Source organism: Heteronotia binoei, chromosome 5, assembly GCF_032191835.1.
Source record: "Heteronotia binoei isolate CCM8104 ecotype False Entrance Well chromosome 5, APGP_CSIRO_Hbin_v1, whole genome shotgun sequence".
Classification (NCBI taxonomy): domain Eukaryota; kingdom Metazoa; phylum Chordata; class Lepidosauria; order Squamata; family Gekkonidae; genus Heteronotia; species Heteronotia binoei.
Genome location: NC_083227.1, coordinates 52,503,062 through 52,515,562, shown reverse-complemented (window position 1 = coordinate 52,515,562; position 12,501 = coordinate 52,503,062). Strand labels below are relative to the sequence as shown.

The following is a 12,501-nucleotide window of genomic DNA, read 5'->3' as shown; positions in this document are numbered from 1 at the left end:
TATGCACAATGATGAATACCTTAAATTCCTCAGTCACCAAGTGCAAATCTATTCCCTTTATAAGAATGCCCTCTTTAACAGTCTTGTTTTCTGAGAGACAATATTCTATGAACCAATGACAGTGATTTAATCTAAGTATAAATCCCACTGAAATCAATAGCAATTCTGAGCAAACAAGTTTAGAACTGAGTTGTGTGGCTTTATTTCCACATAACATTAAGAAGCAGACGTGTCTGTTTTAATTGTCCCATAAATGTGGTGATTTATTCAGTCTTAATTCAGAGTAGCATACATATGCTACTTGTATTAACATATGCTCATTGTCCTAGTAAAGCAAAGGAATAGTGAAAAGCAAATGAGCTTCACTGATAGGGTTGTGAACCTCCAGCAATTTCTGGACCCCAGCAATTTCTGCTCTTGCAATTGATCTCTAGAAGACCGAAATCAATTCCCCTGGAGAAAATGGTGGCTTTGGAGGATGAGTCGTAAGCAGTATACCCTGCTCTGGTTCCTCCTCTCCACAAACCCTGCTCTCACTGTGGTTCACCTCCAAAATCTCCAGGTATTTCCCAACCCAGAATTGGCAACCCTAATCATTGAACAGCCATAGTGTGCTTTGTCAGGAGGACATAAAAAACATGTAGCTCCAACTATACAGGATGCCCAAAACTTTTATTTTAAAGTCAAAAGTCTAAAAGAAAAATTGTCAGTACTAAAAATGTTTACATTTGAGAAATAATTAACCAAGTCAATTACAATCACTATATCTAATTCTCAATGTGGCCCCATCTGTGGATACTTAAATCTGGAGGCTGGGGCCATGTACAGAGAAGACAGATCTTTCTGCAAACCTAAGAATAGTCCAGGTTTGCAGGAGGAAAATCTGAAATCTAAACAAAGACAGAAAGCTTGGGTGGGGTTTAAAACCACAACAATACAAAGAGCACCTGTAGCTGTAAAGAACTGATACACTTAGTGGTTGTTGCTAGGCAACCACAACATTATTGCTAGCTATAACAGCTCCCGCCTCACGGTCCCACTGGATCGCTTCTATGAGCTGTTTATGTCTACCCCAGCCCCTCAGTTTCTCCTCAGTTCTTCCTTTTTAAAACTTTTCCCTCAGGACTATAGAACTCAAGGGGTGGGTATGATATGGATTTCTCTCTCCTAGTCTCTTCGGGGGGTTTGCTTTCAGATGGATATATATATTCTATTCGTAGGGGACCACAGCAGCTTTGTCAGTTTTCCCAAATTATAGGCACCAGAGAACTTTAACGTAAACCACAGATATTTATTTTAAACACAAAGTCTTAACTGGGGATATGGGAGATATTTACATGGGCTATAAAGTATCTCACACAGTTAACAAGTTGCTCAGTTGTTTCAGGCTTTAAAATATCTTTTTCTTCTTTCTTAGGTCTTTCAGGTTTTCAGTTCACTTATAATATACTCTCCAACACTAGCAAAGGCTGGCCTCTTGGGTATACTGTGCCAAGTCTCTCAAGTTGATTGGAGCCTCTACTCCCAGCCCTTCAAACTTTTAGACCCACATATATTCCCTCAACCACCTCTCTAGTTCTTAAGAGATGTATATGTGTCTGTGACCATTTAGGTCTTCACTGTGACACTTCCGCTGTCACACACACAGCCCCTTGGCTGCTTTTATAGAGCTAGCAGTGAGCTTTTCTTCTCATGAAGACTCTCCACAGCTACTGCCCCAGCTCCTTCTCAAAGACCAACTCTCTCAGATTCTGTCAGACCCTAACTGACTTCAGCCTCTGTCAGACACTAACTCCCTCAGACTCTGACAGGCACTAACTGACTGCCTCAGCTGTTAGCTGACAATCTCACACTCAGAGTTCCGAGCACTCTAGCCCCCACCCTCAGGTCACCTGACGCAGGCTCTGTGCGTCTCCAGTTTTCCTTGGTTTTCTGTTAACCCATACCTTACTGTCACACTAGCCTTCAAGCCTTGGTTTCTGTCAGTAAAAGACAGGGAAAGGAATTGGGGCACTTTCCAGGACTTTGAGGAGTCAAGCCTGGCAGCAACCATTAGGTCATTTATGAATGACTCCTAACCAGGCCTCACTGCTTGCTAATGTTCAAGAGCAGTCACCCCATGAAAGCCTACGTGGTGTAATGGTTACAGATCCAGAGTAGGATCTAGGAGACTCAGATTTGAACCCCCACTCTGCTGTGGAAGCAAACTGGGAGATTTGGAGGTGGTTATACTTTCTTAGCCTAGCCTACCGCAAAGAGCTGTTGTGAGGGTAAAATGGAAGAAAGAAGAATGAGGTAAGCTAATTTTGGTTTCTACTATGCAGAAAGGCAAGATACAAATGCAAATAAATAATAAATATAGCTAAATATGGGGGAGCAGATAAGAGGAGAAGAGGAAGCAGGAAAAGGTGAGGAAATAGAGACTGTCATGAAGAAATAGTATGGGGAAGGCATACAGAGAACAGTGAAGTACCCCTTACAAGTCCTTTCAGGTTTCCCTCCATGCAACTCAGCCCAGTGGCCACCACTGCACAATGGGGCCATAGTTTTCCCAGACAGAAGCTGCTAGGGGGAGAGAAAGAGGGAAAGTTGAAGACGGGGGCACATAAAAGTAAGCCGGCTGGAAGGTGGGAAGAGGTCTGATAGTGAGTGAGGAGATGGCAGGGAAGGTGGGTAAGCCAGGAAGGTGGAGCCAAACCATTGCAGGGGCCTATTGGTGTGGAGAAACAGTGGAGAAGAGGACAAAGGTGGGGATGAGACTGGTGTGACCATGGAGTGAACCCAGCAGAAAGAAGAGGAGGTAGCTGGGCAAGAAAATAGAGGGGGGGGGGGAAAGATGAGGGGTGAAAAATGGAAGGAATACCCTGAATGCCCAGGCAAACACAATCTTGCCAGATCTCAGAAGCTAAGCAGGGCCAACCCTGGCAAGTATTTGGATGGGAGACCTTGAAATACCAGAGGTGGAAAGCAGAAGCAGGCTGTATCAAGCCACTTATCTGAATGTCCTCCATGCCACAGTAGGGGTTGCCAGAGGTCACCATGACTTCTGGGCATGTTCATACACACACACACAAAATAGAAAAAAGAAAGAAAGAATGGGACAGTAAGAATGGGAGGAGGAAAGGGAAGCAAGATAAAAGGTTGGATCCCCTTTCCATGAGTCTTATAGGTCCCTGCTTGTCTTACTAAAGAGTGGGTCATAGAAACCCCATTTTACAACCTTTAGCATACTATTTCACACATGCAAGAAGTTAGTACAGCTGCCAGTAGTGCATTTAGATGTTACCATAAGCTATTTTATAATCAAATTTACCTTCTTTGCAGAGTTTTCTCTCAAATCAAACACCTAATGTGATCACATTGATTATTTGGCTTGCAATTTATAAGACTTGTTTTGAATAATTTGCATCTGCACTGTCATGGCACTCAGCATGACAACTGGCCAGATGGCTGTTGTTGGCTCATGTATATAATTTACTGCATGGTTGGGCTTATGAATGCCCTAAGACCACCATAGGCAGATCATGCATCATTTGAAATTAGTTACATTTGGAGCGCATTTGCTGGTTTTGCTTGTGTTGTGTTCAGTTATCAGCATAAATCAGTGGTCAGCACTGATCATGCTGGCACATTCTCCAGGCTTACTGGACTGAACAAGAATTTCAAGGTGAAAGCATGAAAGTGCCCAAAGAATTTACAATCTGACTGAAAGCAATCAAGCAATACTTGACTTTGGGGATCAAGCAGGTAAAACTGGCAGTGTTAGAACACTGATCTGCCCCACTCCTCCATGACAAGCAGACTCAAGACAACTAAGGAAAATGCTTGTTTTGTAAGTCAATCCTCCCTTGTTGGCTATATAGGGAGTAGGGTTGCCAACCTCCAGATAGTAGCTGGAGAGCTCCTGCTATTGCAATAGATCTCCAGCCAATAAAGATCAGTTCCCCTTCAGAAAATAACCAAAAACAAACAATCTCACCATGTAATCTCACTATGCATAATCAATAAAGAATATGTGTATCTTTGAATAAATTTACTGAAGTCTGTATTCTGTAAATATATTCTGTAAATATACATTCCACCATCAGGTTAAGTACAACAAATGTAGATACTCCAGAATAAATACAGTATGTCACAGAAGTGAGTACACCCCTCACATTTTGTAAATATTTAAGTACATATTTTCATGTGACAACACTGAAGAAATGACATGGCTACAATGTAAAGTCATGAGTCTACAGCATGTATAACAGTGTAAATGTGCTGTCCCCTCAAAATTACACAACACACAGCCATTAATGTCTAAACTGCTGGCAACAAAAGTGAGTACACCCCTAAGTGATAATGTCCAAATGAGGCCCAAAGTGTCACTATTTTGTGTGGCCACCATTACTTTCCAGCACTGCCTTAACCCTCTTGGGCATGGAGTTCACCAGAGCTTCACAGATTGCCACTGGAGTCCTCTTCCATTCCTCCATGATGACGTCACGTAGCTGGTGGATGTTAGATACCTTGCTCACCTCCACTTTCCATTTCAGGATGCCCCACAGATACTCAATAGGGTTTAGGTCTGGAGATATACTTGGCCAGTCCATCACCTTTACCCTCAGCTTTTTTAGCAAGGCAGTGATCGTTTTGGAGGTGTGCTTGGGGTCGTTATCATGCAGCCCAGTCTCTGAAGGGAGGGGATCATGCTTTGCTTCAGTATGTTACAGTACATACTGGCATTCATGGTTCCCTCAATGAACTGTACCTTCACAGTGCTGGCAGCACTCATGCAGCCCCAGACCATGATATTCCCACCACCATGCTTGACTGTAGGCAAGACACACTTGTCTTTGTACTCCTCACTTGATTGCCACCACACACGTTTGACACCATCTGAACCAAATAAGTTTATCTTGGTCTCATCGGACCACAGGACATGGTTTCAGAAATCTATGTCCTTAGTCTGCTTGTCTGCAGCAAACCGTTTGCAGGCTTTCTTGTGCATCATCTTTAGAAGTGGTTTCCTTCTGGGACGACAGCCCTGCAGACCAATTTGATGCAGCATTCGGCGTATGGTCTGAGCACTGACAGGCTGACCCCCCCACCCCTTCAACCTCTGTAGCAATGCTGTAGCAAATACGTCTATTTCCCAAAGCCAACCTCTGGATATGATGCTGAGCACGGGCACTTAACTTCTTTGGTCAACCACGGCGAGGCCTGTTCTGAGTGGAACCTGTCCTGTTAAACCGCTGTATGGTCTTGGCCACCATGCTGCAGCTCAGCTTCAAGGTCTTGGCAATCTTCTTATAGGCTAGGCCATCTTTATATAGAGCAACAATTCATTTTTTCAGATCCTCAGAGAGTTCATTGCCATGAGGTGCCATGTGGAACTTCCCATTTGGACATTATCACTTAGGGGTGTACTCACTTTTGTTGCCAGCAGTTTAGACATTAATGGCTGTGTGTTGCGTAATTTTGAGAGGACAGCACATTTACACTGTTATACAAGCTGTAGACTAACTACTTTACATTGTAGCCAAGTGTCATATGAAAAGATATACTTAAATATTTACAAAATGTGAGGAGGTGTACGCACTTCTGTGACATACTGTACATAAGAATAAAAATGTTCCAACCACTTTCCATGTTCCACTCCCAGAATCTCCAGGTATTTCCCACCCAGAGCTGGCAACCCTAATAGGCAGACAGGAAATGGATGAAGGAAGACAGGGAGAGAGCCCTTGGAAAGCATGCACATCTATTCAAAACTTTCTAAATACAACGTGGACAATTCTTTGTTCAAAAAGGGCAAACTATCTTTTGTGTATATGTTCAAAGATGTTGCTGGCAATTTGCTACAAAATTGCAGTTCAGACAGAGGCATGTTCACTCCATTACAAAATACATTGCCTTTAATTACTGCTCTGTATTTAATAGATGAAGAAAGCCAAACTATTTTGACTGCTCAGGTTTTTCCCTTTCCCCATTCCTCTTTCAGCTTCTGCTTTGTTTTGATGGTTATATCTCCATCTGTACTGCTACCTGTTGCATCTAGAATAACATCCTCTAGATATGGGACCAGACATAAGGTTGTTGAAATTACACATCCAGTTTGTTTTATGCACCATAGCCCTTTTGATACAGGCTTGTTTAAGAGTTTAATTACAAGCAGTTCAATATATGTGAGCAAGACGATGGCAGAATGTGGTTACTTAGCAGAGCGTAGCTTTGAAGATTCCAACATGCTCAGCAGAATCAAATTGTTCTCTTCCCTATCACAGTGCATCTGCCTCACTGCTATGAAATTACAGCACCATGGGGGTATTTGTTGAATTTAAATATTTGTAACTTTCTTTTCTCACTCACAGGAACTCAAAAAGAATCATATTGTTGAGTCTTGCATTTCGGTCCCTGAATTTACACATTACACATATGATAATGAAATACAATTTAAATAAAGATATACAAGACCACCATACACCCTTGAATCATGAGATAAACCACAAGATTGTCCAAGAGGTAACTGCAGCACACACAGGGACATGACTGTGAGCCACAGTGTAAGAACTAAGGTCCAAGAGTCCTTTCCCTTTGGCTGCACGCAGGCCTTAAGTGTCCCAAAGAAAGAGACGAAGCAATGTTCAGGCCAGGTCTCCTGGTGCTGGCTCAGATGTTCCCAAACAGACTTCTCCCATCATAATCCATTTCCATAAGCAGCAAACATGATCTTCTTATGTGATCATGTGCATGGTTATGATGGCAGAATGCACTTAATGAAATGAAAAAGGCACCAAGACAGCAGCATAGAAGTGGCTTTCGGGCGAGGAAAGAAAGTAATTCAGAAATCACAGTATTCCAGTAAATCCAGATGTAGAAGTTATATTTCCTTGATATCAATTGAGAAAAAATAATCTTCTGTTTCTGTTGTTCATTGTTATCAAGGCCACTGAGAAGGGGCTGGAACAAAACTAGGATTGCCAATCCCCAGTTGGGCAATTATGGAAAAAAAGCCATAAAAAGTAACTAAACTGAATTACAACAATTTATAATTCTGTTTGGTAATAGACTGTAGTCACATCAAATCACAATTACAAAATATCAAGACAATTTTGAAACATTTCCTAAAAGTTCATAAAGTGCATCACTCTTTTCTTTTCCAAAGCAAATAGGTCTTCCTATCTGCTCCTGTATTCTTCTCAAAAGTGCTTGTGCAGTCTCAAATACTCAGTAAAGATCTGTGAAAGTTCCATATGGTGTTGTGTCTCATCAGTTTCATTCATCGTTTTTTTTAATGATGGTATGGACCCAGAGCTATAAGCCTCTGATGGTATTGTCAACTTAATATCTGTTACCTCTTTCTCAAAGAGGCATATTCCAAGTCCAGCTCTACAATATATAACCAGAGAACTATACCAGTATACTTAGGTGTATAAGTCTCCTGGCTCTACCTTCAAAGTCCACAGATATTTCCTGAGTCAGGCCTGGCAACCCTAGACAAAACTCTACTTCACCTTCAGATACCATGAAGCCAGATAAGGCATAAGGTGCAGGATGGGTATTAGTGGTGGAAGGGGCACCAGGTTTTTTTTCTTTGAAGTCAATAGTGGATCTTAGAAGCCTGTAAGGAAATCTACAGTGGTTTCATCTGAAAACACAAGCTATTGGATAGCTTTCAGTATCAACCAGAAAGACTTTAAAAAAAAAAACAAAGATAACCTTCTCCCCAAATTTAACACTGAACTGAAGGAGCTGACATATCTGGGCATCTTTCAGAGTACTTCAGCCTACGTGCCCCCAATTCACCGTCCAAGCCCCCATCTCCCACTTTCAATCTGTTATTAAAAATTTGGTTGATTACAAACTAAATTAAATGAAGTTTGCCATCTCAAAAGAATAAAATATGTAATATATAAAATACATTACCACAAAAATGTAAAAGTGGCTTTCTCAAAACAGTCAAAAACAAACAGATTGTGTCAGGAAGATTCTCATGTTTTGACATCTGTCTGAGGGAAATGATTTCATAACTGTCAAACTGAGAACATGGTTTATGCCATCATTTGTTCAGGCTTTGAATACATATGCATATCTTTAAGATACGATGTCTTCATGAAAGGACAACAATATCAGAGGAAGAGCCAAGAAGCAGATAGTGCCTGACATTTGTGTAAAAGGTGTTATTGTTTTCTTCATATTTGATCTCAACCTCTCTGTAAAACAGAACACCAGTTATTCGAAATTAAAAAGGAGAAGAAGGTAAACTGGAGACTGAAGAAGTCAAGACAGGCCTCTGCAATAAAACTTTTAGAATCAAATGGTATTTATCTCTCAGACAAAATCTCTGCTTCCACAGAAACAATGAACAATGAAACAGAAGACTAGAACATTTTCAAGCAGACATTCAACTGATTTATGAGAACATATGGTGGTAATGACAAAGAAGATGCACCGGGGAGAAAAAATAGTAACCTTTTTAAATACAGTTGTCTCTGAATCACTGGCTGCTTCTAAAACACTTATATTAATGCACTGCTTCTAATGCACTGAGGATGCAAAGGAAATTTGTGAAAGAAGGACGGGTTATTTAAAGTGTCGTGGTGCAAAAAGCTAAAGCTTTTAGAGAATTTCTCTTTCATTAGAAAAGTGAACAGACAGTTGAAGGTTACTTAATGAATCAGCATTGTGACAACGGCAGAAGAGCTACGTATTCAGAGGGCAAAAGCATATCTTTTGGGGATGGTGCCACTTCAGAGTCCATGCATAAAGGCTCTCACAGGCCTCTGCAATAATGCAGATACAGGGAAAACTAGCACCTAATAGAGGACTGTGAGGTTCTGTTCATGTAACTGACATTTCCATACATTAAGAACATAAGAAAAGCCTTGTTCAATCAAACCAGTGGTCCATCTAATCCAATATCCTGTCTCACACAGTGGCCAGCCACTTCCTCTGGAGGGCCAGCAACAAGGCATAAAGCCCAAGAACTCCCCCTGTTGTTGCCTCTTGGCACTGGATTCAGAGGTTTATCACCTCTGAATGTGGAGGTTCCCTTTTAATCACCATGGCTAAAAAGGTAAAGGTAGTCACCGTGGCAAATAGTCACTAAAAAACTTATCCCCCTGAGCCTGCCTGATTTCCTTTAAAAATTGTCTGTGCTTGTGGATCACTACATCCTATGACAGCAAATTGTTGAGTGTCCACATAATGGACCCACCAGGAGTTACGGGTGCAGTAGGGTTCTTGAGCTTGCAGAAGCACAAATAAAAATCTCATGTTGCCTTGAGATGAGTCGCTGCTGACACAGTACACTACACAATAAAATACCCTGCATGCTTATGACCTCTTGCATGTTCTCTGGGTTTTCTACTAGTAGCAGCTTCTTACTTGTCTTGCCTCACACAGATAGGGAAGATGTTCCAGTAAAGACTCAGAGAAAACAAAAGGGCCACACCAGGCACTAGAAGATAGAGAATAATTCTCTGATCTTGTACTCTTTTTGAAGAAACACTGCGAGACTAACAGATTCCCCTGAAGAAGCCTGTTGGCAAAATGTGCAGGGAATTTTGGAGGTTTTTAACTGAGTATTCACTTCTCGGCCTTTTGGCTAAGATCAAGTGTAGTGTGTGTGTGACTGAGTAATAAAATATAATTTTACTTTATTTTGCACTACTGACCTTGGCTTTATTCTCTATTTTCCCATGGAAACACACCATAGTTAGATGTCCTTTGTACATTAGCTCATGGGGAACAAGAACAAATTGGGACATCTGTAATTGCCCTGAGGCAAGTATAGAGATACCTTTGGTTCCTTCAAATTTGTCTTCTCAGGAACCAGTGCATGCAATTTACCCAGTGAAGTTTTTATTTGGAAGCATCACTGAAAGTAGAAGGCTGTTACTGCTCGGCACAAGGAAGTACTGCAGATAGTGACAGTGCAACATCTGGCCCAGGGACTCCCTGGGTGTCCCTCCTGTGTTGTCCCCATATATGCTAAGGGATGTGTGGGGATGTGTTCTCCAGTGGAGACAGTTGCCAGCTGTGGTGTAGTGGTTAAAGAGCAGTGGACTCTAATTTGAAGAACCAGGTTTGATTCCCCATTCCTCCACATGAAGCCTGTTGGGTGACTTTGGGCTAGTCACAGTTCTCTCAGAACTGTCTCAGCTCCACCAACCTCACAAGGTGCCTATTGTGGGGAGGAGATGGGAAGGTGATTGTAAGCCTTTCTGAGACTTCTTTGAGTAGTAAAGGGCAAGTTATAAAGCCAGCTCTTCTTCTTCTTCTTCCTCCTGAACCTGTACCTGTCAGAATGACTGCCTACATTTTCTGGAGGTTCAGGATTGTACAGAATGAATCCTGTCAGGTTTAGGAGGTTCGGGAGGTTCTCATACTCTATGAGGACTCCACCACAATGTGTGGGATGTGGTCGAGGAGGGACATGTGGTCCCTGCTACCTATTTAACAGAGAAGCCTGAAGCAGAGGGGGAAGCCAAGAGGAGGATGGAATTGGCAAAACTTCTGTCACGCTCACTGGATAATATGTTTTGTGCAAGTGAAAAAGTGCTCAGTGCAATTTCCTTTCCATTCACATATCCTCTCTCTCTCTCTCAAACACACACACACACACACTGCAAGATACAAAATTCATTGGATTTCTGCCTCCTGTCAATTACATTTTAGGAGTCTTTTCACCTTATTGAATTAGGCTCCCGCAGTCCAAAAGCAGATGGTGATGAACCACAAGTCTATCCATCTGGAATTATCCTCTGGGTGGTTCCTTTTCTCACTGAGGCTGGTTAAGTGCATTTGAGATGATCCGCTGCTGGAGAAGGTCTATAACATGCACATTTCAGATGTATGTCAATATAGACTGCGACGCCACTGACAACTCTCCAGCATATAAATGGCCCTGTGAAATCCAGCAGGAGCAATTAGAGCTCACTGCATGAATATACACTTGAGGATGTGTAATGAATAAGCTGCCCTGATGAACCTTAATAGTTTCTTGAAGCCTTCATGGTCTATAATAAATAGTTGTTTACCATAGCAGTTTTAAAAAACCAGTAGTTATAAGCCAAAGAAAACTTCCTAAAGTGCACTAAGGCCACAATACTAGGCTCACTTCTTTGAAAGGCAAACATTTATTTCCACATCAATGTGGTCTTTCAGCATCAAATATTCCTGCTGACCTTTAAAAAAAAGATGCCAAGAATAATTAGACTTTACTGGGGGCCAAATTGCTTCTACAGGATTCGATGCTTGCAGCCTGCAGCAACGCTGCTAGGCTGCATTAGCAAGCTTTGTCTCCCTGGGAGGGAAGGGAGGATTTACAGCCTGTTCGGGCGTGTATTTGAGGGGGCGGGGCCAGGCCATTGGAATGGCCAGACTTCTGCTCCCTGTTTCAGTCCCGGATGATGATCAGTCGGGGCAGGCAACGTTTTAGCACTCTGGGAAGGAGGCCCCTTTCCTTTGCATCGGCGTCGGCTTTTCTTAGTCAGGATCAGGAGCCGCGTGTTCCTGGGTGCGGCGGTGGCCGTTTCAGAGCTGGAGGGACTTCTGGAGTGGGAGCTGTGTGCTCCTTAGGTCTTCGGTGGCTGGCAGGACGAGCTCCATCTAAGGCTGGTGTATTGCTGGGCAGTTGTATTGTTTTATTTGCTTGGGGTGGTCAGCCCTCTCCCTCCTTTTTTGGCAAAAAAGGGGGTTTTGGTTTTGTGGGCTTGGACTCCCGGCAGGAGTTGGGAGGAGTGTTGCTCTAGCTGGGTCAGCCATTTTTGCTTCCTCTACTAGTTGTATGGGGTGGATGACTACCTTTTTGTGGGTCCCATGGGGACTGGGTGTTGTGCACAGCTGCTGTCTGGCTTTATAGAGCTGGCTGCAGAACTTGGGGTTCCTTTGGCTCAGGAAAAAACGGAGGGTCCGGCCCAAAAGCTGATCTTTTGGGGGATCGAGCTAGACACTATGGCGCAGCTGTCCAGGATACCTTTCCAAAAAATAGTAGATTTAAGGAACAGGATTAATTCCTTTATTCTTAAATGGAAGGTCACCTTGATGAGTTGCAGCAGCTAGTTGGGCATCTTAACTTTGCTTGCAAAGTGGTTGCCCCGGGGAGAGCCTTTCTCCGTAGGCTCTGTGATGCTATGGAAGGACTACGCTTGCCTCAGCATAGAACATGGGTTACCAGCAGCATGAGGGAAGATTTGAGAGTTTGGCAAGAATTTTTGGAGTCCTTTAATGGGGTCTCTTTTTGGAGAGATGACATGAGGCTTGAAGCTGAGCTCCAGGTCATTTCTGATGCTGCTGGGTCTTTGGTTTTTGGAGTCTATTTCCATGAACATTGGTGCGCTGATAGCTGGCCAGACTCCTGGAGGCAGGTAGAAGTGAACCAAGATCTTATGTTTCTCAAGTTCTTTCCGATTCTAGTCATGGTTTGGCTGTGGGGGAAGGAAATGGCCAATCGCACTGTTCATTTTTGGTGTGATAATATGGCAGTAGTCTGTGTCATTAATTCCCTTTCAT

The 12,501-nt window shown here is 42.7% G+C and overlaps 1 pseudogene; it reads left to right on the top strand.

Moving 5' to 3' along the window:
* The first annotated feature begins 9,572 nt into the window (after positions 1–9,572).
* Positions 9,573–9,717, top strand: LOC132573075 (U2 spliceosomal RNA; annotated as a pseudogene).
* Positions 9,718–12,501: the final 2,784 nt, after the last annotated feature.